At 41.1% G+C, this 26,903-nt stretch overlaps 1 protein-coding gene across 16 annotated transcripts in view; it reads right to left on the reverse strand.

The window, feature by feature from the left end:
* Nucleotides 1–26,903, reverse strand: part of EPB41L3 (erythrocyte membrane protein band 4.1 like 3) — a 237,465-nt gene that overhangs the window by 107,360 nt on the left and 103,202 nt on the right. The gene's annotated exons all lie outside the window — the stretch shown is intronic.

The raw sequence follows: 26,903 nt of genomic DNA on the forward strand, positions 1-26,903 counted from the left end.
CCTCGTCTCTCTTAAAAGAGAATAACAATAAAAGACAAAAGGACATTATTAAGATATTTTGAGAGACACTAATAAGCACCATTAATGGCTTTTGCCAATTGGTATCAGTCACTGATCTTCTATAAAAATGTTAAAACCTAACAGATTACGTCAAATTTTAGCTCTGTCACTTACCAGCTCTGTTAATTGGAGTAAGTTACTTAAACTCTCTAAAAATGAATTTGTATCAATTATAAATTATAGATAAAATACATCTTCTTACAATTGTCATAAATTAAGTAAAATAATGCACACAGAGTAGCATTTAATATAGTACAACACACACAGGAGGCACTCAATAAATGGGTCATCATTATTTTTAAACCAGTGGAGCAATTCCTCTCGTTACTATCTCAAGGCTAAAATTTACTCCAATATGAGTGAGGAAAAAAGAATGAACATTTTGTTAAAATCCAATGATGATTTGGGCAAAGTTCATTAAAACTTATGAAATATCATCTCCTCCTTTAGAGCTTTATAGGCCTTAAGGATTGCTAGTGCTAATATAATCATAATTAATAAACCAAATTAAGGGATAGGTTGAACTCTCTCCTTGCCACTCTGTCAGAAAAATCAGAGCAGCATCTATCACTTCTGCACACTTGTCATTTCCAGTAACGTGCTTACATGAACTTGCTAAAAATCTGAGCTTGGGAGATAATTATCTTACCCTAGGACTCTCTCAGGAGGAAAATAAGAAGAAAGAGTTCAGACAAAAGTTACATGGGACAATGATGCCTTTGGTTAGCCAGGAAGACAATGAAAATAAAGTTTCTGGGTATCAAGGAACTGCAGTTATAAAACCATAATTACTAAAGCCTAATTCTTATCTGATCCTTTAAGTATTTTGTCTTCTTCATTTAACTTCCAGGAAGCATGATAAAACAACAAAAAAATCATACTCCACTTTCCAAGCTATATTCTCCCCCTTTGATGGAGAAAAAGAGAAAAACTAACTACAGTATAATTTTTATATTAACATTATCCAATACAGCAGAAGATATACCTCCCACTGAAATATCTTCTGTTTATTCAAAACTTTTGCAAAGTATTCCTGATTCCATCTTTCTTTTGTCCACATATTCCCTCATTCTTCATCGCCATGTATCTGCTCCTTACATGTAAAAGCATCTAATAAGAATCACAGCTATTTGATGTGTCCATTTCCTAAGTCAGATAGCAAGACACAGACCAATTAAGCAAAGATTACATGGAAATATAAAAAAGCACACTGTGCTTAATAGTGAAAACTCTCATATAAAGGTCACAGAGACCAATCTAGAAAAGGCCACATTTCAGAGTCCAGTCAGGCAAACACACTTGAAGATGTTAAAAGTGACAATTTGATAATACAATCAGAGGCCAGCAATGCTAAGAAATTCTTCATCAACATTCAGACTGGTTTTGCATTTGCCTGACAGGATGCTTTAACTCTGAGCAGAGAAAATAAACTAGAGGACACTTCAGGAGGCCAGCTCCAGGGACAGGAGGGCTCAGGTCCTCACCAGACCCAAACAACCCCCCAAACTCCTGCAGTGAGCATTCATTTCCTTCAGTTGAGGACTGAGTCTTAAAGGACCACACCAAGGCGTCCACTCCTGGTGACACGTTGACAGGTTAGTCCATCCGAGTCCTGGCAGCTGCCTAGGAGAGCGGGGATCTGAAGGAAGAGCGTTCGACGTGGTAGAACAAAGAAACGGCTGGAAATGTAAATGGGAGTGAAGACGTGAATCTTCCTTTCACGGTTTGCTACCTTAGAATCACACTAATCTAAAAGGAAGCAAAGGAGATCACAAAGTTAAGTCTGCAGGCCCCAACTGGACACGCTTAAACCAGAGGTACTGGCTCACACAACAGAACTGTGGGATTGGCTTCAAATTGCTCTGCTTATCTTCTTTTCCAAAGCACTTGTAATAAATTGCTACTAACAGGATTTTTGTTGTTTGGCTATTATTCTGCTTTGTTTCAGTATGTAAGGTAATTATTCTAATCATTTTCTTCATAATCCCCCTTCATTCATAACCATTCACTCATTTAATCTGTCATTCAAAAACATTTATATGCTATATGCTGGATCCCAAGGATACGAGACTCTGATCTTGTCTTTGATTTGGACTACTTTTGATTTTTACCACTCAACAACATGTGATGCACCATAATCATTAAAGTAGCTAAATACATACAAACAGGTGCCTCACAGCTAAACATCCACCCAGGCCCAGGTCAGGAGGTACCTGTACTCCTGGAACACACACTCTCACCTCATACTACAGATGCAATATTTTAATACGGAAATCAGAGAAACCTGGCACTGCAGTTATTTGTTTTAAAATAATATTTGAGGGCTTTTACTTCTGAAAAAGAACTCTTCTCGCATCAGTGAAGTCATTAATGTGATATGACTACGTATGTAGTGTCTAATTTCGTTATAAGACTAGTTTTGGGGATCTAAGCAATACCGGCATCTGTAGGCTAACCGGTCTACCAACAGGCCCCCATGTCGTGTGGACCAGGGAGGGACATGAGTTGACACACCATGTTTAGTAATGGTGATAAGAGGTCCTAGAGGTCCCAGCTTTCTTCCTTAGGGACCCAGGTGAAGCATCATCCCTTACACAAAACCAAGCCCCAGTGCCAGGCAGTTGGGGAGCTCAGGAGCCCAAATTCTTAGAACGTCGGCCACTCTGCCCTGCCTTTACCCAGTGCCCAGCCAGACCATGGGTTCTTCTTTTGTTTTTTTTGTATTTTATTTTATTCTTTTTGTTTTTTTTGGTGAGGAAGGTTAGCCCTGAGCTAACAATCTGTTGCCAATCCTCTTTTTGCTGAGGAAGACTGGCCCTGGGCTAACATCCATGCCCATCTTCCTCTACATTATATGTAGGATGCCTGCCACAGCAAGGCTTGACAAGCGGTGTGTAGGTCCACACCCGGGATCCAAACCTGTGATCCCGGGGCCACCAAAGTGGAGTGTGCTAACTTAACCACTATGCCACCAGGCTGGCCCCCATGGGCTCTTCTTAAGCAGGGAATGAGCAGTTTTTAGCTTTCTATCCCAGTGCCTAGCACATAGTTTACATATTTGTTCAATAAATGTATGCTGAATAAATTAACTTAGTCGTTGTTTTATTTTAAAGTATACCTCATCACCCTCAAATTTTATCAGATAAAAATTATTAAATTTTTATCAACACTTTTTACTTGAATGCTAGTTCCATTCACTTATTCATTTAGGAAAGGAATAAATAAGGGATAAAAAATTCACCGTAGGCATCAATCTCCTAAAAAAAGAAGAGTGTCTAAAATAACCATACGTGTGTGTTGTCTTTTATTCAAGTGAGCAATAATTTAGCTCCACAACCAGTCAGCATTCCAGAAGTTCTGGGAATCCTGTTATACATTGAAAGTAGAAAGAACTGAGTAATCTGTTTTCACCAAAGACCTCCGTTCTCAATACCCAGAGGCAGACAGTGGATTACCATCCACACACCTCCCACTTCTTCTTGCCTGCAGTGGGACCTTGTGGTAAATGTGACTTCCATTATAAGAGAAGGAGGGGAAACAGAAAGTTATGTGAAATTCAAGTGAATTAATGTGACTTCTCTCCAATATCTCCTTAGAAAAACTGAGTTGAAGAGATGTAAGAGACAGTTAAAGGAATTGAGACCTACCTTTTCTTTTAATAGCTGTGTTTTTTTATATATATACCCAACCTTCCCTTACTTGTAGGGGTAATCAAGGCTCCAATTTTGGGTTATTCCTTCTTTAAAGAGAGGGTACTTGGCTTTCGCCCAGATTTATGGTTGTTTTGCCTTTTTTTTTTTTTTTTTTTTTACAATGATTCTAATAAAATCAAGATAATTTTTGGTCAAATATGTAATATATATTTCACAATACTAAATTAAAGATTTTTAGAGTTTCTTTTCTTCTCTACATTTACCATATAAAACACTGAGAGTAATATTCAAAGCAGTGACTCCCAGTGCTCACTCTTCAAGGACCTTCAACATCCCAACCTTCCAGACTCACACAGAACCCTTCCTGGGCAGGAATGTATGCCAAGAACAGGACTGAACAATCACAGAGGACTGTCTGGCTAGAGATCAAGAATGTATGAAAATTAGCCTGTACTCAAACCATTTCAAACATTTGCCTATTGCGAATAAAGTAATACTTGAGATAGCTTTCAATAAGACAAGGAGATCAGGCAGAGTCAGAACCTTCTTTCTGGTCAAATTCAGCAATACAAGAAAATAGGTTTGGAAGAATTGAGGGCTAGACTGCATTATATTGCCCAGTTGGTGGTTCCTTTAACTAACACAGCACTATGTGTTAATGCTGGGGTCATAATGATGAACACAAAAGACATGGATATAAATTCTCACCCTCAAAGGTCTCACAGTCTAGAGAGAACACAGACAAGCAAATAGTTCTAAAACAGAGCTGAGAAATGCCAAGAGATGGGGAAGTCCTGGATGCTACAAGACGTAGAGAGGGGCACTCAAGCTAGACTGGGGATATCAGGAATTCCTTTCAAGAGAAAGTGAAAACTGAGACCCAAAGAAGACAGCAAGTGAAGAAAGACTGGGTTTGGACAGGGGGTCAGGGGTGGTAAGACAGAGGAGGCTAAAGGGGCAATGACGCATTAGATCACAAAGGGAGCTCATAAACGCATATCAGGAGTAACCAAAGGCAATTCAGAGGTCTTGAGCCTTGGAGTAGTAAGGTCCAAGTGGCGTGTTAGACACATCCTGGCTAGAGAACGGAGAATGGATTAGGGAGTAAACCTGGGGTTGAAAGTAAAGAAAGGAAGACCAGTGAGGAATGCGTTTTGATGACCCTGGGGAGAGAAGAGAGCCTGGATAATTATCATGTCGTGGAATGGAGAAGAATTTTTGGGAGGCAGGGAGAATGAGGATCTTTAGCTCTCCCCATTATCTCCATCATTTACAACTCCCACCATAAGCCATGTCCCTCCCCACCCCCCTAAAATAATCATCTAAGGTAAAAATGGCTGACTATGCAAATGCAGGTGCAAGACAAATTCTCTGGTTCTCCACTGCCAAACAGCCGACCTGGCTATGCCTCACCTACGTAAAAATGCTGGAGCCATCAGTGAGGGGACAGCACGTATTCCACAGAGAGGGGACCCACAGAATATGGTGGGTCGAGGGAAAGGGCATCGAGCAGGGCGCCTGGGCATCAGTGGATGGTGCGTGCAATTCTCTCGGCTGGGGAAGGCGGCTGCAGTAGTTAACAGTGCTCTCTCCCAAGGATTTCTGCTTCTCCTCTTTCTAGGCACACAGTAGGATCACGTTCTTGTCAGTCTGGGACCCTTGGTTATTACCATGAGCAAAGACCCCTTGTCAAACCACAATGCACACATAGCTCAAGCAAGAAGTCAATCTTTGTTCTTTGAGGCTGCAGAGATTTGGGGTTGTTCTAGCAGCACACCTTGTCCATCCTAACCAACTGACTGGGCAAGGCCATGTGTCCGGTGCAATGAGAGGAGAGAAAGCCAGATATGCCTGTGCTGAGTTTCAAGGATCTAAAAGAAAGGAAAGGGTAGGAGGACCAGATTAAATTGAAGGCGCCAGCCTAGAAAATGGAAAGACTTTTCTCTCATTTAAATATTTATGGAGCATCTCCTCTGTAACTATGTCAGGAAACTGCTCACACCATTCCCTGGTCTCCATCTGTTACAGAGACACAACACAACAGACTGGGTAAGGGTATAAACCCTACAGTCAGACTGCTTGGGTTTAACTGGCTCCTCAATTACTCAGCTGTGTAACTTCGGTTAAGTTACTTAACCTCTCTGAGTCTTATTTTAGTAAATAGAGATATTAATCATATCTGCCTATCTACCAGCTTATAAGGATTAAATGAGATAATTCATAAAATTTATACAGTCTGGTATATCTAAGTACATATTAAGTACCCAAGCATTAGCCATTATTTATCATTTATATTTTGGATTCCTAAATCCAGTATGTTCAGAACATAATAGTAATAATGGCTTATCCAAACTAGGAAATCAAGATAATTTTAATGTATGTCCTAAGAGAAATCTGAGGATAAAAACGATATAGTGAAGCTAAAGTTTTTAATTTTTTAAACCTGAAATTCACTTCAATAAAAAAAGTAATAATGACTTTGGTTTGGTTAATACAGAGGCAAAGCATAATTAAAAGGTTACAAAAGTGGAAGAAAATGAGCATTTTCCTCAGTATGTCTTGTGTATTAAATTACAACTCTTAACAGCAACAGAGCTGACATCAACCCTATGCAATGATTGTTTCAGTGTGAAGCTCTTCTTCCTTCCTGCCCCAATCTAACTGAAACAGAATGCCAGAACAGATGTTAATACAGCACAGCCCTCACCATTGATGATGGTGCGAGGGAGAGGATCCTTTTCCCTTTACGGGATAAAGCAACAAGAAAAGCTAAGTGGATATACATGTTTCTATCTGATGCCAATCACAAATGGCATAAATGTTTTTGCACTTTTTATAAGAGTAATTTGAAAACATAACCAAAATAAGATGTCATATTATGTAACTGGTAAAAATATAGGTTATAATAAGATTACTCTTGAAATACATTTTCTTCCTCCATTTATACATAAGCATTATAATCCACCTGCAAATAATTATTTCTTTTATTTCCAAAATAGTTTTCTCTTCTTTAAAAGACAAGTACACAAACCTAGACTTATTTGCATCAGATATTATTCATGTCTATATCTGTTTTATTTTTATCAAGGAATGTCAAAATATTAATGAAAGTTACAAAGAAACTATATTTTCAAACAAACCTCTTATGAAAATTGCTAAGTCGGAGAAATATATTCATTAGCACTTCAAATGTATCATTAGCACTTTCTTGTTATTTCTTTGGTGCTCGAGGGTCGTTTTTTTAAAAACAGACGGAATATTTCTCAGGCCATATGTTTGTGATAAGAAGGTGGGATTTCTGTGGTCCTAGAATCCATTAGTGCAGACAGGGCACAGCTGCACCCATAATATTCTGATATTCCAAATTACAGGTATATAATGTTTATTTCCTGTGCCACCTTTAAATCAACGTGCACTGAGGAGCAAGTGTCTCAAACACACAACTCTGACTACGAAAGGAGCAGTGGAGCCTCCTCTCACAGGGCTCTTGGAGCACCCGTGACAGTGCTTGACCACCAATGTATGATTACTAACACTAAGTAGGGAGACTTGCACAAGAGGGAAAGCCAACATAGGCTGGACAGGACACTTTAGTTTTATTCTATATGTACTTTGGCTGCCTGGTGCCCAGGGAACACAGCTCTCATTTACATGTAGCCTTCTGCTAACACTTTCTGTAATTCTTAAGGGGCTTCCCAGCCTATAATTAGACTTTCTAGCTGCCACAGTGTCCAAGGCCGGGTGGAAGCGAGGGCTTTCTGCTTTACGGCATTCCCTAAAAAGTCCTCTTCAAGATGATACTGCTGGAATACCATTGTTTGGAATTCAGCTTGGAGGGCAAATATGAATCCTTCAACCATTTGCTGTGAACAAGTCTGTTCTACAAGAGAGGTTTGCTTTAAAGATTTTATTTATTTTATTTTTTCCCCCCAAAGCCCCAGCGGATAGTTGTGTGTCGTAGCTGCACATCCTTCTAGTTGCTGTATGTGGGACTCGGCCCCAGGATGAACGGAGAAGTGGTGCCTCGATGCGCACCCGGGATCCGAACCCGGGCCACCAGCATCGCAGCGCGCGCACTTAACCACCAAGCCACAGGGCCGGCCCAGAGGTTTGCTTTAAAATGAACTCTGAGCCAGCCACATGAGTAGGGAATTGAGACTAAGCATAAAAAATGGGGAAGTACAAAACAATACCAGAAACTTCCTAATTCAAAGTTGCAGAGAACATCAGTACTGAACCAGTTACAACAGCTCTCTCAGCCTTTTACGTAATCCTCCTTTCCAGGGACCATCACCAGGATTCACTGAAGTGGCACAGCAAGAAGGAAGTAACAGAGAGCAGGCAAAAATCTCACCCTGTTTCAAAATCGTCAGGGTCAACAGTGCCAGAAAAGATAGCGTGCAAGCCAAAGATAGTAGTAAGTCAAGAAGGAAAAGAGGAAGCAAGCTTTAAATTGGAGTATGTCTTTAAAACTAAAAAAGGTCTGATTTTTAAGAAAACGAAAACATTTTCAAAGCCCAGAGCACCGTCCACCACCCCTCTGACTGTGGTCCAAGTCAGCATGGGAAACAAATGAACAGGAGCAGATTTTCTCAACAGAGAAGGACCTGCTGCAATTGCAGAGGGAGGCCCATGCATGGGGTCATCCTTGACCTCGCAAAATCATCTTTTCCCTGACTAAAAAACGACTATTAATATGAACTGAAACTCAGGTGACCATAAAAAGTCAGATACCCCAAAAACCGAAAACCGAAAACCGATATGGGGTGGTAAGATGCTTTTCACTAACAAACGTTCTGGGTGCGGCCAATGCCTCTGGTGTGCAGAGCACACTCAGAGCCCCAGGTCCAGGGGCAGCTATTCACACAATCTACGGCTGAGCTTCCCTGGGACAACTGACAGCTGCATGCAACTGGGAACTTCCCTGGCTACCAGGTTCCTCAATTTGAAAGAACAAGATAACAACTAAAACCAAGGGCTCATCTATTTTTGTGGGTTTTTGAAAGTTAAGAGGATACTTTAAGGAAATATTTAAGGAATGGATGTAAGGACCAGCTCTCCCACCCAACTGAGGACTGCTCCTAATGATTTCTGTTACATGAAGGAAGCATCTGGGACTCCTGTTCCTCTTACTCATTCTATTGATCAGAGAGAGAATTTCTCAAGCCAAAGATCACAAGGTCAAGGAGAGAGCAGTATGTCCATGCTGGTTCCAGACATTATCAGTTGTTTCCCAAGTGAATTTTTCAATAAACTAACGTTATTCCTTCCAGTACCAAAAAAAGGCTTTACAATCATCTTTGAAGGAAATAATTGTCAGTGTTCCTTATACTCCCACAACTTCTTAAACCCAAAACGCTCAACAGTGTGAACTTCCAGCACCCCTCTTTCACAGCACGGGGCTGGACCACTGTCCTGGTTTTCAGTTGGTATGAATTCAGGGAATGTAAACTCATTTGAAGATTAGCCTAAGCAAAACAATTAATGAGACAGATTTTATTTTTTTTTTAAAGTCAACGGTCAAATTTATATATTTACACTATTATACATGTCTATTAGCAGAGATAACCAAGAGTTGATCACTACATAAAATCTGCTGATCAGAATAGTTAAAACCAGAGTTATGCGAAGTTCCTAATTGTCAATTAATTATATTCCAAAATCTTACCTGTAAAATGGTTGTCAAGAGCCAAAAATCCTGTTTTTCATAGAAACAGCGTCATAAATTATAGCTAGGCTTCAAGGACTGCCTATGAAAGTCTTTACCAGGATGCATGAGAACAGTGTTTCAGGAGAATCCCAGGATCCAAGTGGCTCCTCACACCTGGCAGGGATTAGCTGTCGGGGAGGGGTCTGGGGATTGCTCTCAAGACAAGCAATATCAGTTTGTCTATCTGGCTCACGGCTCTATCATCAAGCATTTCAAGCAGCCCTTGGTACATATTAGGGACTCAATATTTGTGAGTGAGTGAGTGAGTGAATGAATGAATGAATGAAGGGATGCACTGACTGCAACCTGAGAGTCTGGTAGGGTGACGGTTTGGCATGATCCCACAAGAAGAAATACTCAAAAGCACTACCAAGGAAAGAAAAGAGAAGGGATAGGTAGGGGTTGCTCTCAACCCAAATGTCCTAATAATGGAAACTCTTTATATGCACTGAAAAATTAAACCATGATTTTTAAGCTAAAAAGGTTCCCTCTCACATTACTGGAGCCCCAGTATGCCTCCAGCCCAGTATGACATTGGAGTTTGACACTGTCAAACTCCAATGTCAAGTTTTTTGGATACTCCCCCAGAAATGTTCCAGGCATAGTCAAGCACAAATATGTATATGAAAACTCTATACACACACAGTTCTACACTAGGCTTCATCCATCAGCCGTATGGGGCATAGTCATCATCCTCATCCCCTTCAAACACGTTCTCCTCTAGGATTCCTGACTCCAGGCTCCTGGTTCCTCTACCTCAGTGACTGGTTTTGGTGTGCAGACACTGGAGAGCCTCAGGGCCCAATCCTTAGACCTCTGCTTTTCTCTACCTACACTCAGTCCTTGAAGAGCTCGACCAGTTTCCTGGCTCTGGATACTGTCACCACCATCCTTAGCTGGATCAGCAGCCTGAGCTCCTAACTCATCTCCCTGGCCCTCCACCCCTCTCCTTTACAGTCTTCTACAGTTCCTCTCTTAAAATAGAAGGTCAGGGTAGGAATTCCTCTGCTCAGAAGCCCCCAATCACTTCTCATCGCACTCAGGGAAGCCAAGGCCTTGCCACAGGTGGCCCCACTTCTTGTCTGGCCTCACCTATTACTCTCCCTCTCTCCACTGCAGCCACACTGGGCTCCTGGCAGCTCCTAAAGCCACCAGGCCCATCCCCACCGCACACTCTACACAGGAAGGCTCTTCCCTCAAACACCCATGGGCCTCCCTTGCGCCCCTTCAGGGCTTTGCTCCCATGCATCTCTTTTCCCCAAAGACGCCCCCAACTGCGTTCTCTGAAATCCCAACCGTTCTTCCTATTTCTCTTCTTTGCTTTATTTTGCTCCATAACCCTTTATCAGACCTCCCACATTCTATATTAATGTATTGTTCATTTTCTGTTTCTCACCTCTAGAGTATAACCTCCAGGGCGGTAAGGATTTTTATCTGCTAGTTCCCTGTTCTGTTTTCAGTTCCCAGAGTAATGCCTGGCACTCAATGATAGGCACGCAGTAAATCTTTGTTGAATAAACTAATGAATGAGCATATTTTGAATACTATTTCTTAACAGTTTCCTTATTAGACTGACACAGCGATCTCCTGATATCTCATACTGACTGGCTGCCCACTGGAGGGATATAAACATTTATGCGATTGGTCCCCTCCTGATGGACATTTAGGGCTACCCCATTCTTCCGCTACTTAGAAATGATACTGCAACAAACATCCTTCTACATGGACACATATCTGCAGTTAAAAAGGAGTATTAAAACAAAAAGATTTGAGCTTTTTTTCTGGTACAAATATCTCAAAAGTTAAGAATAAGCAGAAGCTCACTAAAAAACGAACTCATCTGTTAGGGAAATTAACAGGCAATCTATTTGCTCGGCAAAGACTCCGGCTCAGGTGTGTGTCAAGTGACATCCCACAGTGAATTATTAGAATAAAATTATAGAGTGGATAAGACAGAAAAACTGCAGGGAAAACAACTCATGCTAGCTTTGAAGAGAGGAAACAAGACTGAAACAACAATAACAAATCCCCAACAGCTGTTCTTCAGCAAAAGGACACATCACATTCCCAGCAAAGACTGTCCCCGTGGCACCGTGCTGCACGTGGCTGGTTCACAAGCATAGACCAGAAATGCACGTGGATGTCTGGGGGGTGGGGTGGGTGGAGATTCTGAAACAGCCTAGAACTTCCAATAAAGTAAGAAATCAATTATGATGAAACTCTCCTCTTCAGTCCTGTTCTTCTACCCGGCCCTACATCTCAGTTACGCCTGACAGGTCCAGACAGTTTCTCACTTTTCCCCTTTACAAAAATTCTCAGGGAAATTATCACCTGTAACCAAGAATCGCTATACCTCAAAAAATCAAGTGCTAAGTATGTCTTAAGAGCAGAGGTTGGTTCCTCTGAAACTCTGGAGTGCCTTTTTCAAAAGAAGGTGCTGGAGATACCAGCTCCGTGTCCCCCACCCTCAGGGTCCCTAAGAGCAATTCTGGGACGCTATATGCCAGAGGACGCCTTTGCCAGTGTCTCCTCTCTGAGTTACTGTAGGACCTCTGCCAGCGGTGATGGTGGGACCACCTTAATTTCAACTGCGAGGTCCGTCCAAGACAGGACAGTCTCGATTTTTCCTTAGAAAGGATTTATCTTCCTTTGCCTGAATTTGAGGTAGATTCAGCTAAGGAATCAGGGACAAGTCTTCCTCCAGTAGTTAGTTACTCCACAGCTTCACACGGTTCAGTTTTCAAGGCAATACCAGAATGACGAATAGCATTATCTGTCTAGTGCTGAACAAGCGCTGGTGGGCACAACCAACACCCACCACATCCACAGGGACCAAAGCGGCTCACGCTGCTCAGTCCTGGGACTGTTTCGTCTTTGGAGGCGAGTCTGGGGTCTTGCCCACGCACACTGCTGCATTTCCACTGCACTGCCGGGCCTCATGACAGACTGACTCAGACGAACACACAGAAATCAACGTTGTCTCAAAGGTGTCAAATGAGAGATGCCCCAAAAAAGAAATATGCTTCGATCAAGGAGAAAGTAATCAAGGCCAAATAAACTAGGTCAGTAGATTTCCTCCTGAGTCGTGTAAGTTGGACATGTTTCCGAGTCACAGAGCATTAAGCTAGAAGAGACAATCAAGCTGCCTGCCTCATAACAGAGGAAGGCAGCCAGGTCACGGTGGTCAGGCGCCTCCCTATGAGTTAAAACGTTCTGATTAGAAAATGCCAAAGTATAATAATATATTTTCCATGTGAATATTATTTTGTTATGAACGTTACTGTCAATCCAATAAGAATGAAAGATAAACAATAAACTGTTCTTCCACTTAAAATATCTTCCAAGAATTTAATGCTTCTAAGAATCAAAATGCTATTTAAAGAAAAAATATCTAAAAACAGGTAATGCGAAATCTGATTAATAACAAAACAGGCAATAACACTTGAGCTTTTCCCCAAGAGTGTTAGTATGTTATATAGACTAATACTCTTTGTGACATACATTACGGGGAAACAAAATTAGAAAATGCTGCACTAATTAACTTTGGTTTTATTTCTCTTCCAGGAAAAATCTCTCACGCAGCCCTCCCCCACCCCACGGTAAAAGAGTATAAAGCTGGAACTTCCACTCAGGACCTACAGAGGGCGGATAACATCTACCTACCCAAGGGGTCAAAGGCTTAGAGAAAACACGAGATCAGACTAGAGTAGCTCCATTGGGCAGAAATTTTCTGGTTTTTCACTGCTAAGTAGAAAAGTGTCTGGCATATAACAGGTGCTCAAGAAACATTCGGTAAGTGAATGAATGTAAATGATTCAGCCGGCACTCAAAATGTTATTGTGATGAACTTAGTCATAAAATATTGAAATATTGACAAGTAATCTCAACACTAGCCATAAAAAACCCTAATCATAATGTATAATATTAACGGTGAAAAATTTAACTTGCAGCAAGAATGCAATTAAACATTATCAAACAATGCACCTCAGGAGGTTGTTTACACAAGTAAAGCAGTTCTCTCTGTAGAACAGAAACATTTACTCCTTTCAAAGCCAAACAGATGTTTATAGCTACAGTATAATAAAAACATAACCAATGCTTATCTATAGGTATAAATGGTAATCCAGAGGAAAGAGCTGTTTGTCACGCAAGGTACTCCACAGCCGATCTTTTAGCAACTGCATCCGCTTCATCTTTCATACTTGACTTAGCTTCAAAAACACACCAGCGCGGCCATCAGCCTTTTCACCATGCAATTTCATTAGAGTTCAAAGCCCTCGGGGCACACAGCTATTCCCTTACTTTTGGACCAATGTCTAATTTCAGTGAGCTGAAAAAATGAATAACTAAAAATTGCTCTTAAAAGTGACCCTAACTGGGGCCAAATCTTAAACAATGATACATAACAAAGCAAAGTGACAGATACAAAATAACATTTTACTACAATGTACCATAAATCACATTATACTGACTCTATTTTAACATTGAAAGAGAAGTAATATTAAGGATCTAGTATCAAAAACATCATTGGTGGGGCCGGCCCAGTGGCGCAAGCGGTTGGGTGCGCGCGCTCCGCTGCGGCGGCCCGGGGTTCGCTGGTTCGGGCGCGCACCGACGCACTGCTTTGGCAAGCCATGCTGTGGCGGCGTCCCATATAAAGTGGAGGAGGACAGGCACGGATGTTAGCTCAGGGCCGTCTTCCTCGGCAAAAAAAGAGGAGGATTGGCGGATGTTAGCACAGGGCTGATCTCCTCACAAAAAAAAAAACAAAAAACACATCCTTGGTTTAGCAAACAGAGATGTACAAAATGAGTGATCTCCACTAGAATCTTTCCTAAGGACAGACATATATACTCTATCATACAGAGGGCCGCAAATGCCCTGACAGCAATGGTTTCCACACTTTCAGGTTTCAGAAACTGGTAAACTGACATTATTGAACATGAAATGGTGTTAGACACGGCTACCAAACCAAAAATTATCCGTAACAGTTTCCAAATAGAAGCTACTCAAATGTGGATCACTTCAAGTTCTGTTTCCTCCAAGTCTTCCTTTGATTCTAGGCCACGACAGCCTCCTTAAGAATTCTCTTTTTTCCTTCCTTAAACTATTTAAATTGTGTTTTTGTCAATTGAGACAATAAACCAACTCCAAATCGGAAACAGACATACTGTAAAACTGATATAAATAATGTAAAATGTTGTTGCAAAATAAAATACAATTTTCCTCCATTTGAATTTTTAAAATACATCCAACTTTTAAAACTTTTCACACCTGTTGGTATAAGCTTATTATCTGACCTTTTTGAGAATAATTGACCGAGATCATGTCCTTACTACTTTTTTTGGTTTTAAAATTTAAATACATTCCTTAAATATATGAGTTATATAAATGCATATGCATATATATGCATATATAGACCTAAAGTATTAATTAAATATTATTATACATTAATATACATGTGTATATATAATATATGCTGCCCTAAACATATTAATTAATTTAATTCTCACAACAAACCTATGAAGTGGGTACTATTATTATTCCCAGTTGAAGAAACTGCACCAGAGAGGTTATTTAACTCTCCTCCGGTCATACGCACAGTAATTGGCTGGGCTCTGAACTACTATATTATCTTGCTAACAGCTGCTTTCCTACTATCCATAATTAACAAATATAAACAAAAAAATATTTCCATTGGTCATTTTCAGGAAACAGGGCAGCTCCAGAGACCTTAGTGCGTCTACTTTGCTAAAACATAATCTCATCTCTCTTCTTGACATCATGTTTCTTGGCCAAGCAAGAAGGCCACATTCTTCTATTTCAACCACTCAAAAAATTAAGGTTGCCTTTCCTCCATCCATATGGAACAGTCCCCGGGGAGGATCTGTTGGGCTGGCCTGGATCACATGCCCGGAATGGAGAAGCATGACTGACAAGGTCTGAGTCACCTGCCTATCATTTTAGCCAGGGAGCAGGCAACCTGTATTGACAGCCCCCAATTGTCACAAGAAAGGAGTGAGGGGCAGTTCTCCAAAGCAATGGGGAGGAGGTGCTGGTCCTACTGAAAGACGCCTACCATAAAAGTTAACACTGTGAGATCAATTGTCTAGCTTATTTCAGTTCTTCACTTTTCTTTTCAATTTTTTTTTCTCCCCAAAGCCCCAGTACACAGTTGTATGCCCTAGTTGTAGGTCCTTTTAGTTCTTCTATATGGGACGCCACCTCAGCATGGCTTGATGAGCAGTGTGTAGGTCCACGCCCAGGATCCGAACCAGTGGAACCCTGGGCCGCCAAAGCAGAGCATGCAAACTTAACCACTACACCACTGGGCCAGCCCCTCAGTTCTCCACTTTTAATCATCCATTATAGGAAACTCAGTTTTAACACAGATATACCATATTTCATTTCATTCAATTTTAAATGCTATGCAAAAGTGAGAGCAGCCAAGTAACAAAAGGTCCCCCTCTTCCTTGCCCATTCTTACTTTTGCTCCTTTCTGGGCACAAGAAGAGCAGGGCCTGACAGCCCAGGGGGATGCCTGCTTTGAGCGGTCAGCGTAGGGCCCAGACAACCAAAGCAATGAGGAGTTTATCCAAGAGGGATATCACGGGCCAGGAAAACTTTCACATGGACCAGCACTGTTCCAGGGACTGGCATTTTGAAACCAACTCTATAAAGTATGAGTAATAATAATAATCCTTACAGCAACACAATGAGGTCAACTTTACTACAATTCATATTTTGGATATGCACTTAGCGTGCACATAAACCCAATGAGGCTAGTATTACTAACCACACTTTACAGGTGAAGAGGCTGAGATTAAGAGATACTAAAGAACTTGCCTATGACTGCACTGCTAGTAAAAAGTGACTGAGCTGGAACTAAACATAGAGATTATATAACATATAAAGATAATTTACAGCATATCACAAACCTGACCTAAAGCTTCCACACTGATTACAATACATATAAATATTATACACATAATAATATATATGTATGATTATTATATAGATAATATTATGTATGACACATAATAATACAAAACATATGAAATAAAGATTTACAAATATCTTCTTAGAACATAAAGACCTGAGGAGAAAGATTTTAGAGGGCACAGGCCTCCTAAATCTTCAGTTATTAGAGACTACCTAAATTGGTATCTTCTCCACCACTCAGTCAACTCCCCTTTATCAGGCAGATGCATTAAAATCATTGCAGTACCCTTAGTATCTCTTCTAAGAATTTATCATCTATACAGCAACAGTCAATGAATGCATATTTAATGCTTACAAGGATTGTAACGACGCTGGTATTTCTACTGAAATGTTTTTCAACCTCATCCTCTTTTCAGTATCAGCTAAAAGAACGTCAAGAAACAAGACAGCTCTATGAAGGAATTCCATTTCACTAGAAAGTCATAAAAACAATTATCTATATCATTACAGACTCTTTAAAAGGAGCTTCAAAACATCAAATTTGCTGATCTGGGCCCAAGGCAGAATCTTGACTGCCCATGCTGAAGAATAATAGCTTCAAACTGAGTAACAGTTGTTATCAGACATCCTAAAACCAGTGAAACCAAATACAAGTGGATCCAAGGAGGTGGGGCACCCATACATCTTGGTCTAACCCACTGGTGTGGGCTGTCCGCCGACACTGGTGTCGGACATCAGTTGGCACTGATGTGGGCCGTCCGCTGAAGTAGTTCACAAGGAATGATGACAGGGGGTGCAGGTCTCCCACCTCTTCAGGTACTAGCGGTATCTAAGTTCATATCTTCTTTACCACTCAATCAACTCCCCTTTGTCAACCAGACACATTCAACTCATGACACTGATCTTAGATCCTCATCCAAGAACAAGGCACTGTTGGCATCAAGATGAACAGAATAAAACTGAAAACAAATTTAACAATGAAGAGACACCACTGAATTTCACCAGCGCTTCCTGAATACCTGAGGCTAGATAAAGTCCAGATCTCTACCCTCATGAAGTCTAGATGTGATACTCAGACTCACAGAAAAACTTAATTTCCTATAAAGAAATAGAAATAGGGCAGTAAGGAAAATGTTCTTTTGAATGAGAAATTCTTCAAAACCAAGTTATAAATGATTTTGCCAATAGGGAAACACAAATACCTTTATACGTCAGAATAATTTCCTACAGTAGTCCAAATGAAAAATTAGCATTCACTTTTCTTTAATTAGAACGCATGCCTAATCAAAACCTCACTTATCTACTTGGTGTTTAACTAAAGAGCTCAGAATTAAAAAACAATCACACTTTGATTTTCCCAGCACTGAATACAAAGAGTGAAAACAAGAGGCGTACAGATTACTTTCCATATTTAAGGCAATGGAAGGTTCATCGGTAAGGGAAAAAATCCCGTTTACTTTAGACTGTGCTAAAACTGGAAGGGAAAAAAGAGGGCAGGCCAGATGGTATGTCTGGGAAAGTATTAATGCAGAAGTGTTAATTCTTGCAGAGGCAGAGAATTACTATAACAAGCATAAAGAATCCCAAGTCCAAGTTAATTGAAACGACTAGAACCAACTGTCCCTCTGGGAAGCACGGTTGAACTCACTGCTCAGTGCAGGAAGGTCTTGACCTGGCACACACGTCCCTCCTTTTACATCCCAAGAAGATCCTGCAGGCCCTAGAGGCAACCTCTTCTCATCAGGAGTCTCAATTTTTAAGGTTATATTTACAATTCAAAGCTAAATCACTTTTACCAAAACCATAATCCACTAAATGAAATGTTAAAGATAGATCAGGAATTCTCCTTCATAAGTTTATGGGACTTTTTTCATGTTATATTTTAATCGACGCCCTCATTTAAGTATTTACTGAGTTGTAAGAGCTGGGTCCATGGTGGACAGACAGACATTCATCCTGTCCTCACGAAGCTGATGTTCCGGTTGGGGGAGACACACAATAAACATAAATACGTAAAATATGTAGTAATACGAAGAAACGTAAGGAGGGATGGGGAGTAGTGTTGGACGGTGAGAGGGGATGGGGGTGTATGAGCAAGGACCAAGCTGTGCAAATGTGCAGGGGAAGAATGTTCCAGGCTGAGGGGGCAGCAAGAACCACACCTCTGAGGTGGGAAGCATGACCCTGTTCACGGATTGGTAAGGAAGCCCTGAACCTTGGCTAAAGCACCAGTCTTCACTAATAAGAAACAGACCCTGGAATACTACTGATGTCAACAGACACGAATCTCAGGCGCAATGCTGAATGGCAGAGACTTCAGCACACCATTCAAAGTTTGTTAAACATTCAAAACAATACCACAAATAATTCAGTGATACCATAAACAGTGATGTGGAAAGGAATAAAGAGATTTTATGGTTACGATAAACACAAATTCAGAAGAGTGGCTGCTTCCAGGAGAAAGGGAGGTACAATTGTGGAGAACTCAGGGAGATTAAGCAATTTGGGGTAAGTTTTATTCTTAACCAGGATGTTAGATGTACAGGTGGTCATTATATTACTATTCAAACTTTTCATTTATCAGAAATATTTCACACTATCTTTTAAAAAGAGTCCTCAACCCTATCTCAGCATTCTCTGGTTTCTTAGTTAACCATCCATGGGTCATCTTGATGTTTATCTTTGAGTAATGGACAAGACAGCACCAACATTTCTGTTCAGCTATGATCAAGAATATTTTATCACGGGTAGAATCATTTTTGTTATCCTGAGGAGAAAGGGAGCAAACTAAGGGAATTAAACAGCTGTCATCACTTTTCTGGCACTCTGAAACTACACATCAGAGCCTTTTATGATCTACAGAAAAAGGCTGCATAAAAGGAAATATGGGAAATCTGTGTTTAGTACTTTACACTGAGCTGCCTGTCACAATTTTAAATACAGCCCCTCATCTGTATAGGAGGAGGTATTTTTAACAATGTCACTTTTGCTTCTCAATATACTTCTTTAAAAAAATAAAACCCTGTGGATAAAAAGACGTCATGTATAAATAAACGTATAAACATGTCACATATCTCACGCCTCACCTCCTGTGCGGTAAGGACGGCTGTGCTTCTGGTTCTGCCACGAGCACCCCGCTATCCCGGCTGCAGAGCCGTGCACACCGCTTCTCCCTCTCCTTCCTTTCCTCTCACTCCTCGACCCACTGCAGTTCCCTCCATCCTCAGGACGCACTGGGTCTAGGAGGGAAAGGAAAGCTAGGAAGCGAAGAGCCTGTGCGGCTCTCTAAGCTCCTCACCGAGAGGTCAGCACCACCATCGCAGCTCAATGCAAAGGTGCTTCAGGCACAGTATCGCATGGACGCTCGGGAGCCCTGGGCACATTTTCCAACGTCTCTCACTCTTTCCCGTCTACTTTCCTCCTCTGCAAATTCCCTTCACTCTCCCTCTTCCCAGGGCCTCACCTCCCACAGCTCTAAGGAGCATCGACTTTAACGAGTTCACGTCTTGATCTTGAAGCAGGACCTCTCTGGTTTGTGCACTCCTGCCTAAAGGTGCCTGCACGTGTCTTCTTGAATGTCCCGCAGGAACCTCAGGTCCCACTCCTGATCAACACCACCATCACGAACCCCACCATCACCTCGGGTCTCCCCCAGTGGAAGTAAGCTCAGGGGGCAGTAAGTCCCTCTCTCTCACCTCCCAAACGCAACACACCACTAAGCCTCAAAATTCCACCTCCTAAACATTTTTCAAATGATTCCCTTCCCTCCATCTCTACTACCACTTCCTTAGTTCAGACCACCCTTAACTCCCCCCTGGACAGTAATATTGCTACTAGTTACTGCCTACTTACTGTGGGTCAAGGACTTACACACAGGGTTGCTGTAAGGATTGATATATTGTGAAATGTGAGTATTTTTATTTCACGGAAAAAGAAAGCGAAGTTTTTAAGGTCAAGCATTTCCCGAAGTTATAAAGCTAGACTGCTGTGGAGTCAGGATTTATTAATGAGTTTACTGATTCATTCATTTACTCAAAAAAATGACTCAAAAACAGTAATTTTAACAATTGATATATTGCCTCTCAAAAATTAAATTCCCTAGATTACCACAAGAGCCGTATTAACTTTTCTAAAAATCACATTTGACCATATCACCCAACAAGGTAAAGCCCTTCACCAGCTCCACCTCACTCCCAGGACGGCATGGCTCACAGGGCCCTGAACTCTGACCCCAGCTGCCTCCAAAGCTCATCTCATCTTCTCACCCTGTCCCTGGATCCAATCTCACTCCTTACCTGTATGCAATTTCTTTCAACTCCTTCAAGCGACTAAGCTCCCTCTCTCCCCTTGGGCTTTGTACATGCTGCTCAGATACCTCAAGCACCCTCCCTGTAGCCGACTCAAGACCATTTCAGGCCCTCCCTTTCTCCACTGTACACCAACTCTTGGTCATCATTCAGGTCTTAGGTTAGACATCACCACCCCTCCTCCTACATAACCACACGTCCAAGTCTGGGAGGTGAACTTCCCTCGTCTCATCTAGTGCCCCAGTTCCCCGTCACAGCACTTGTCAGCAGATTGTGAGTGCCAAACAAGCAACTTCTTATGCCTGGGCCCTGGGTGACAGGCTGCCCAGAGAGTGCTGTTCCTTTTGTTCACCACTCTATCGCAGATACCTGCACAGTGCTGGCACCTAATGAGCACTCTGGAAATACTCCCCTGTTAGGAGAATGAATGAGGGCACAGAACTGTGGGGGCAGAGCATGTAAGAAATCAAAGATGTTCCTTCCCCTAATGTGTGCCATCTTAACTCCTTACAAATACTATCGATTGTTATCATATGCATCTTCACAGCTCAAAAAGTGCTTTCAGATCAATTACGCCACTTGATCGTCACAATAATTCCATAGGAAGAAGAAAGGGGTTGTTGTTCTTTTACATTTACATATGAATTTACATCTCTGAGAAGTCTGGGGACTTGTAGTCAAGTCACAAATAAATCAAGCCTTTGGACGTGTCTCTTGTGTGCACCCATGAGATACTCCACAAGAAGATGAGTTCAGAAACAGTCAAGGTTCTGGACTCTGGTCACCGGAGCTGCAGTCAGAATTCAGAAGAGGGGCAGTTTAACGTGAGGTGGGAGCAGAGGCAGAAGTAGGGTTTGTAAGCACTGAAGCTTTTACAATTTGGGGAACCTTCTTTAAGAAAAAGATTATAAAATTATGAACTCAACTTAAGTACAAGCTTCACTACATTCAAGATAAGTCCACATCTGAGTGGGATAGTACAAGAAATTAAACGAGAAAGAAGAGAACGTATATTCTAAGTAAAAATAATATCACAAGAAAGTTAAGGTACAAGAGAGAGGAGTGGCAAGAGTAACAGCTATTTATTCAGCAGTTAACATGACAGTGTAAGGCACTGTACCAGCCCCAGAGACACAAACAGGATCAAAGATGTGGTCCCTGTGCGGTACCACTCACAATCTAGAATTGATAGCACACTTGCAGAGAAGGGGTGCAAACAAGAAGGAAGGACTTTGTGAAATGTTAAATATCCCCAAATGATAGTATCTAAAGTAGTCCTCTAAACCCATAGTCACTGTGACCTGGTCTGGCTTCAGTGCATTCATCCCCATCTGAAACCAGGTTTATTGCCTGTCCCCCTGCTTAAAATACAGGGCCCAGGAGAGCAGAGGGCCGGTTTGTCCTGTTCACCACTGTGATCCTAGCACCAAACACAGTACCAGGGTCATAAGAAGCATTCCATAAGTATTTGTAGAACAAACAAATAAATGGATAAAGGAATGAATGAAGTAACAAAACTTTATCAAGGCTCAAAGTGTCATGTCTTGACAGGGGTCACTAGTCTTTTCAGTTTAAATGTGTATTTTGGTATATGTGACTGAGTCTTTTAAAATTAACTATCACTGGGCCGGCCCTGTGGCTTGGTGGTTAAGTGTGCGCGCTGCGATGCTGGTGGCCCGGGTTCGGATCCCGGGTGCGCATCGAGGCACCACTTCTCCGTTCATCCTGAGGCCGAGTCCCACATACAGCAGCTAGAAGGATGTGCAGCTACGACACACAACTATCCACTGGGGCTTTGGGGGGAAAAAATAAAATAAACAAAATCTTTAAAATTAACTATCACTGTTGCCAAATGAGCATCCTGCCTGGACAAATCATAATTTCAAAGAAGTCTGGCTCATGGCCAAGCAGCTGAGAAGAAACACTGGCAATAAGCTTGAGAAGGAAGCTGAGTAGACAGATGGGGCTGGTATGTTTCGTTTTGCCCGCTTCTTCAGGCCGGGAGACACTTGAACCAGTGCCATCTGGAGAAGAGAGAACTCGGACGCAAGCTGGCTTGAGTGGAGAAGACATGGGTTCCTCTTGGGGGACAAGAAAGCATTCACTGAGATAGGGAGGATGGAAATCAGGCGGGGCAGGGGCAGATGCCTCCCTAGGGGGCTGTCCTTGATCTGACCAGCAACACAGGCTCTCCAGTACACTAACTAATATGACCAGTTTTATAATTCTAGCCAAGAGAAGTCACAGACAAGGATATCACCAAGGTGAAAGCCAACTCTTACATAAAAGCAAGTAGGAATAACAGGGATGACAGTAAACTGAGAAAACCAATAAATGTTTCAGAGGAACATTGCACTGGAAACTGAGTAGAAAAAGACATTATGAAATTCACTAATATTTGATCCCACTTTTTACCTTTTACATATATTGTTTTAATGTTAAAGCACTCTTAGAAGTGACTCCAAAGTGTACGTCTCATGATACCCGTTGCAAAGAGAGGGAGAAAAGTCAATGTCTGAAGATGGTTAAACAACTCTTCTGGCTTGCAGGCTCTCTCTACCCAGACAAGGCCATGCTGTCAGAAAAGCTTCTTAAGATCCTTAGGTTGTACTGCAGTAGTTCCAAAGACTAGAAGCTCCCTCTTGACTTTTCGTTTGGATCCTAAGAAATCAATGCAATTTAAGTGTGAAATACAAGTGACTGTTTTGTTTTATTGCCCCTACATGCAGCCTATGTGAGATGTGTGTCCTTCTTGGATATGAGTTTAGGGGAAAAAGCTAATTAACAGACATAATAATATAATATGACCATTTACTATTTATATCCTATCACTAAGAACAGTAACATCTATAAAGAAAACAAAGCTTTTAATCACTTTAATTTTCACATACATAAGTTAAGAACTTCATAATATCCTGAGAATATCTGTAAGACCCAAATACCTCAGTATAGTTTTGGTCAGCAGAATCACATGTACTCACAGAAGCATCTCTTCTTCACTGATTTTACTCCATTTTTCTATCATCAACCATAAGGAAAGAAAACTAACCCCAAATGACGACACATTAAGAGCCGCATATTTTAATTTAGATACTCATTTAATATTCCTGACTATTATGCTACACAACTACTCGCATCTCTAGTTAACAGATAAGAAAATTAACCCTAATCCTACTTCCTTAACCTTTTAAATCTTACATAATTTCCTAGGGCCGCAAAAGTGGTAAGTGACAGACCAGCCATATTGACACCCAGGCGGGCTCTTCCCTCTGTGCTCAGCAATCTTTCAAACATTAGCACTATTTACTTACAGTGTACTGCCATTCCAGATTAAACATTTACCAGGCAATAGCCAGTAAGCTGGAAAGTCATTGAGATAAGATTCCTTAAGGCAGCTATCTCAAAATGTGGCCCAGGGACCACTCTATCAGAATCCGCTGAAGTATCTGTTGGACATACAGATGCCTGGACCCAGCTCCTGATCTATTAAATGAGAACTGTGGATGGGTCCCTGGAAATTACTTTTTAACAAATTCCCCAGATGATTCTGTTGCCCATGAAAATTTGGAAGCCACTGTGGCTAATTCTTTGCAAACCTCCATTATTGTTATTTGGAGTTTCAAATTTGACAAAATTCTATATTCTCCTTGAGGGTCATCTTTTGGATTATGGAGTTTGTGGCAGAATGTTACAAAACCCCACACTCCCCTTGAGAATTTACCTTTGGAGGCTCACAATTCCTAACACAGGTCCCTATGAATGAGCAAAGTAGGCAAACAACACTACCAGCTGACATGGGAAGACAATTTCTATGTGCCCACCCTCACTACACACTGCTCTCTAGATGTCCTGGAATATTGAGGGCTCACTTCAACCTTGAGGGAGGCATCATCATCACCATTTCATAGCTGGGGGACCTCGCCCACAGAAATCCAGTAACCTGTCCAAAATAAAGCTACTGCTATTCACTAGGCACTTAGGACAACCCAGGTACTACGTTCAGTGCCACGCATGTGTCAGATCATTTAATCCTCATATCCTTGAGATCTAAGCATTATGGCCATCTCACAAATAAGCAAACAGACTCAAGAAAGTTAAGAGATTCGACCCATGTCACACAGCGATTAAAGAGCAAGACTGGGAGGCCGATCCAGGTCTGTGCGATTCCAATACCCTCTACAGGATATTACACCTTCAGAGAGGCAGCTTCGGAAGGATGTTTGCCAGAAATATTAACAGCTCTCTCTAGATAATGAGATTTCTTCTTTTTGCTTTTCAGTATTGTTAGAAGATATTTTAAAGCGAGCATGCATTATTTTTAATATCTGAAATAAAAAACATGTTTTAATTGGAAGAATAAATAAGAATGAAGATCTTTCTATCTTCTGTATATCTCATTTTCCACCCCGAACAGTCCAAAAGTAGTATTTAATCTTCAGCTAACTATGACCACAAAAAACTCATATGGAGAGTTGCCAAAATATCAATCATTGAGATGAAAAATCATTACATTCAATTCTGAAAATTTCTGGTTTAGTCCATTAACAAAAGACCATCTGTTTCCATCCAGACCCTTTATTCTTCCAATACAGCCTACATTTATCACCAGATAAACATTCTTCTTCCCAACTCAACTACCTGCAATGGCACCTCACTACCTAGCAAAGTCCAAAATATCCCTTAGTCTCACATCCAGAAACCTTCCACAATCAGGCCCCACACTCCATCCTTAGACTCATCCCTTCTACTCCCCATGGTAAAGACGACATTCCAGCTACATTTAGACCTCCTAACTCCTGGAATGTCCTATCTGGAACGCATTCTTAATGACTAATGTCTGTCATAGTCCAATCATCTCCCAAACACCAAAACGGAAAAGTCAAAATGGAAAATGAAGACCACTCAATTGATCTTTCTTATAAAGGGATGCACATAAGAAATATTATTACTAATACACAGAATGGGCCACGTAAATAAGCAATGAACATCATAAACATTTTTTAAAAATTTTGCATAGCCAAGTCATAAACTGTATTTCATAAAATTCATGACACCATTAATTGTAAGAAATAACATGTTATGCAGCACTCTGCCAATGAAGCTACGACTCACACACTGGAATTTCTCTTCTCTGGTTGTTTAAAGAACTCTTAGATTTATTTAGGTATTCTATGCATACATAAATAAAACAGAAACAAAATAAACTGGCCAACGTATTTCTAAAAATTCTTCACTCGGTCAGAATCCAATTCTTTTGAATTGTGTGCCACCTCAGTTACTGTGGTCTCTGCTTTTCCACACAATACCATCTTCTACACATCTTCACTAGTGATGCACTGTTTCTTACAACTGCTCCGTTATTGTCTCCAAGATTTTTTTCCAATCAGCTGACACCCAATCTCCAATTTTTGATGCATGCTCCCAATCAATGAATTAAGTTACCAGCTTTCTCTCTGCCACATGGCTGAGAGCAACTGTAAGACATATCCCAATTGCAAACGTGTTAAAATGTGAAAAAAAATAATTTTGTTTTAGAAATGATGAAATTTGGGGTCTGAATAAAACACACAGAAACTCACTGTTTGAGAATGTAAACACTACATGTATAAAAATGACCAAAGAAGAAAGATCTACAACAGAAAATAGTTTTCTCTCTTTAGTTCAATGTCAGGATTAATATCATCGCCCAGGCTTAGCCATCTTCAGCTTCTATCACACTCCCATCTGATTCCTCTCCTCTCTAGAGTGGACCCCCTACACTGATGTCCTCCATGACACCAATTAGAGCTGCCAGGAACGGAAGCAGGCCGCCTGCAGATCATCCCTCAAAGAAGCCATTCTTTTTTCGCTCGGCACCTGCGGTATTCTCTTCTCTGCTATGGCAAAACCTCCAGAACCCACCTAATATGAGCTATGGACAGAGTAGCAATCCTGTTATGAAGAGGATCATGCCATTAAAAATTATGAGTGCACACATGAGTCCAGTAATTCTCATTTTTAAATAAAGTAGCAGTGCTTTTTAAGCCTTTTCAAAGATTTTTTGTAGTAAAGCGTTAAGTCACAAATGGCCTCGTTTTTTATTCAATTCCCGTAAATATTTACCCAACACTATAAGTGTTTAGACCTGTACTTGGTTTGGGGTTGAAACTTCAAGAGAAATAAGTTCCTACCCACATCAAGCACTCACTCAGTATAACTGGAGAGAAAAATAAATACACCAGGCAGGTCAAA

The sequence above is a fragment of the Ceratotherium simum genome, chromosome 14, assembly GCF_057802395.1.
Source record: "Ceratotherium simum simum isolate JZ-2026a chromosome 14, ASM5780239v1, whole genome shotgun sequence".
NCBI lineage: Eukaryota > Metazoa > Chordata > Mammalia > Perissodactyla > Rhinocerotidae > Ceratotherium > Ceratotherium simum.